Raw genomic sequence first — 4413 nt, 5'->3', positions numbered from 1 at the left:
GAGGACTAGCGGGAGGAAAGGAACAGTTTGGGGAGTGGGGATTGTTTTAACACATTATCAACACCCACCATCTTCCAGCTCTATATCCTTGGAATTCCCTGATAAGTAATAAGCTGGATACAATTTATGCTTTGGAAACACCTCATGATGAGATTTACCAAAGAGGCAGAAAAGACTCCCAGATCTTTAATGCACATTCAGTGGTATGATAGGGGAGGATAAATGGACTGTATATAACAGTCTAACCTACCCCCTGTTTTTACTGTTGTGAATATTGACTTCCAAATGGATTTAATCAAAATCAATAACAGAATGTACAGTAATGAAGCAATGTAAAATGTAGTAAGGTATAGGCCAAGAGGTTGAATATGGAATATATTAACAGAAAAGAATCTTTACAACAATAACTCATCCCTCTTTTATAATCTTTCCTCACCTAATATAAGACAATAAGAAGGAGAGGCAAGCCTCCAGAGCTAGACCACAAAATGGGTCCTTTACAGAATTTTAAAATTTATCTATTTAACAAATTTAGTGACACAGGATTGGATTCTAGCTGAAAAGACAAATTAAATAAATCAGTTTACAAAAGGTCAACCAGAAGGTGGACCTACAGATAGATGGTTCAAGCCTTGTCCTTTCAAGTTGGCTTATAAAGTGTAATAAAATACTTTTAATAATAATAATACTTTTATAATTTTCTAAAAGCTTAATAATCCAAAAGGTTTTACATATTTTTGGAGCATGTACATGCATGCTAAAGCTAAATGTAAAAGGCACAATTGTTAAGATTTGTCTCCTTATTAAATGTATAACCTGAGAGGCCAAAGAAAGAAATGTATTATGAACTAGCCAGAAAGGCCCAACGTGATTTTTGAGTAATCAATATTTTCCAATACACACTATGGCTTTAAAACAGAGAGAAAATAACTGACACTGGCATTCATTAGAAATCTGTTTTTTTTTTTTTTTGAAAGAAAGCTTAATGATTTGCTATTGAAGACTGACTATAATACATAGATTTCAAAGAGTGTTTTGCCAAGAAAGAACAATATTCCCATCGTATAGAAAATAAAACTGAAGTGTTCGCATATTAAGAGATCTCATCATAAATCATTGGATGAAGTCTTTCACTTGTTTATCATTTCTATTTTTTTCTTTACAACTTCAATTTACCTTTCCCTTCTCATATTTGGCTGTTACACCTCTCAATTAACCTTTGCGTTAGTATCTACTATCCCACATTTCCTTCCTTCTCTACACTATTTCCCCCACTTTGTCCTCATCTGGCCATCTTTACACTCTCTAGAGAAGCTTTAAAAGAGGAAAGAATGAAGGCAGCCCAGAGAGAAAACAACCAACTTTTAATCATGTTTTGGGCAGCTGATTTAAGGCAAAATATACTATTTTAAAATACCTATTTTTGAAAGGGAGGAAAGAAGAAAGGAAAGGGGGAGAGGGAGAGAGACAGAGAAGACAAAGGAAGGGAAGAAAGAAAGAAGGAAGGAAGAAAGGAAGGAAGGAAGGAAGGAAGGAAGGAAGGAAAAAGGTGGGATGGTGGGAGAGAGGGAGGAAGGGAGCGAGGAAGGGAGGAAGGAAGGAAAAGGTGGGACAGAGGGAGGGAGGGAGGGAGGGAAGGAAGGAAGGAAGGAAGGAAAAGGTGGGAGGGAGGAGAGGAGGGAGGGGATATTAAAAGGGAGGAGGTCCTGCAATGATGAATGTGAACTTCCTCATGCCATTTCTGTGTAATGCCTGAGCATTATTGGGGACAAGCACTGACATACACAAACGTTATTAGAATCCGAGCAGCAATACCGCTGTAAGGGTAAGAATTCAGAAATCAGGCACAGAGCAACTCAGGTCTAATGGCATTTCCCACTCATCCTCAGGGGACTCCACCATGGCTGAAGTAATAGAAGTCAAAACTTCAATCAGGCCCTTATTAGTTACTTTCCACACAGGATATGAGGTACCATTGTTGGTGGCAAACAAGAACTATTGTAGCTTAGAATTGACAATGCTTTTTTAAAAGCTATCTTTGACTGCTCAATATAAGGTTAGGAGCAGGTCATGTACGAGGGTTTTTACCAAATTAATGCTATCAGGGGAATTACACTTAAATGGAATTCTTTCTATCTAAACAATTCCATCTAGTTTCATCACTGCTTTTTCTCTCCCCATCCCTTCCTATATAAAATAATTCAGAGGAGTAGACATCTGGAATAATATAAAGAATCAAGTTATCAAACAAACCAAGATTTACCACCAGGCCCTGTGTCCCCGCTCTAAGTCATCCAGAAAACGAAAATCTCAAACAGCCAGTACTTTTTTTTGACAGGTTTCAAATAATGTTTGACATTCTGCTTCTTGGTATACAATCTTCATTCAAAAGACCAAAACAAAATTTTAAAGAGGCACTTCTATTTAGGAATCACTTCCTCATCTATTTTTCATTTAAATATCATATCGGTATGTTTAAGAGAAGGCTCCCTAAATCAGCTGTAAAATAAATGTAGGAATATAAATCTAAATATAATCAGTACACTTATTGTTCCTCACTGAAAGGCAAGATGCTCTTCCTTACGGCATTTTTTTTTTTTTTTTTTTTTTGCCATACAAATGGCTGGTTTTAATTTTTTTAGAGGAAATACTGTAATTTAAAAAAAAGAGTTCCAAAATATTTAACAAAATTTCAAGCAATGATTATTTCTAAAATGTAAAGATTTGAAACATAATTTAGATACAACTAAAAAACAGAAGGATTCATTCTTGCTTTTCCTTTTTTTAAAAAATTCAGACAATGTGTCACAAGAAAGTTCGGCATGTGAGAGCAGCTGTAGCCTCAGCCACCCTCGGAACTGCTGCCCCTCCTCAGGGGGACAGAGCGCCGCACTGAGGACAGCAACACGTCTTCAATCGGCTTCTTGGGGTTTTCCTCCAGGTCCGTCATAATTGCTTCAGATTCAGACAGTTTCCATTCCAATTAATCTCTTGTCAGGTTCATGCCGCCAAACACCAGAGGACCAATAAACTGAGCCTTGATATCTCCTTCCAGGTAAACAAATATCGTGGGCAGGTTCCTATCAGGATAATTGGGGATGCAGGTTGTTGAAATGGCTTTGATAAATTTGACATCAGGAAACTTCCTGGCAAGTCCACTGAGGTGCTGATTTATCAGGGCACAGAGGGGAATTCCTTGCTTGTAAAGGTGCAAGACGACCCACAAGCCCTCGCCAGCTTTGGTAACTTCTTGAACATAATCCTTCCCTGAGATCTCTAAAACTTCTCCAAATTTATTCTTCAGTTTAGTTGCTTTCCACTCAGCCAGTCTCTGCCATCTGTACATTTCAATAGCACGTTCATCCTCCTCATTAAACTCGTCTTCATGATCCTCCAGCTCTTCCAAAGTCGTATCTTCATATGTTTTCACCACTGAGTGCTGGAGGATGTGCTGCTCCTCATCTGACTCCCTTCCAGTTCTTTCAGACTTTCCTTGCGGGGTAAAATACCCTTTTTGCGTAAGATGTCATTCCACTCAGTGTCTGCGTTGGGGTCCTGCATCTTGTTTCCAGTTGCTCAAGCCAGCTGTGCCCGGCATTTTTTTTTTCCACTTCTAACTATTCTCTTGTAGAATATTTCTGTGAGAAAGAACTATATTGTCATCACTGTGCCAGTCCAATAAAAGGAAACTTCATTATACCTATATCTGCACACACATAGTAAATTGGATATTTAAAGGTATTTGTTTTCAGTAGTTGAGAGTGTCACCAATAATTCTGTAAGCATTTATGCACCTTTGTACAATGTGTGTGTGTGTGAGATGGGGCGCTGGAGGTTGGGGAGAATTCAGAAAAGTAGACTCTAAAGTGACTCCAATAGGCAGAGTAAAAAGTGATGCGAGGTTAACAGACATGATATTGCATGATATTGAGTAGATAGAGGGCCTGAATTCTGAAATGTGAGATTTTTGGATTTTACCCACAAAATGATATTGAGCTATTATGGATTCTTAAATCAAAAAGTGATGAGACGAAGCTATCTTTCAGGAAGCTGTATATGTTGTGGATGCTTGGCAACTGGAGGAAGGGAAGAAAAGGTAAGGAAACAGAAATTGGATGGAAGAAAGAATAGAGGCCGTGGATACATTTGAGATGCTGTGGCAATAATCTGTAATAAGGCAAAAAAGGCCTAAACTTCATGGAAGAGAGAAGGGATAAGAAAGCAAGGTCAGAGGGAAACGTCATTATTTTATTACAAGGATTTGTAGGTATAGATAAGCAGTCAGTTATAAAAGATGAATCAAAAATTGTGATTCCAAAGCACCAGGAGAAGGAGGGTATCCTTAGTACCACTGATAGGAAAACAGGGTCAGCAAAGAGCACTGATCTGGAAATTGGGAGGTAGGAAAGGCAG

At 38.2% G+C, this 4413-nt stretch overlaps 1 pseudogene; it reads right to left on the bottom strand.

Annotated features, from left to right (window-relative positions):
* Window positions 1-2842: 2842 nt before the first annotated feature.
* Window positions 2843-3561, bottom strand: LOC105502258 (annotated as a pseudogene).
* Between the last annotated feature and the right edge of the window lie 852 nt (window positions 3562-4413).

This window comes from Colobus angolensis, unplaced genomic scaffold (genome assembly GCF_000951035.1).
Source record: "Colobus angolensis palliatus isolate OR3802 unplaced genomic scaffold, Cang.pa_1.0 Scaffold78, whole genome shotgun sequence".
In the NCBI taxonomy this organism is placed as follows: Eukaryota; Metazoa; Chordata; class Mammalia; order Primates; family Cercopithecidae; genus Colobus; species Colobus angolensis.
Note: the sequence above shows the minus strand (reverse complement) of the source record. Positions and strands in the feature narration are given on the sequence as shown.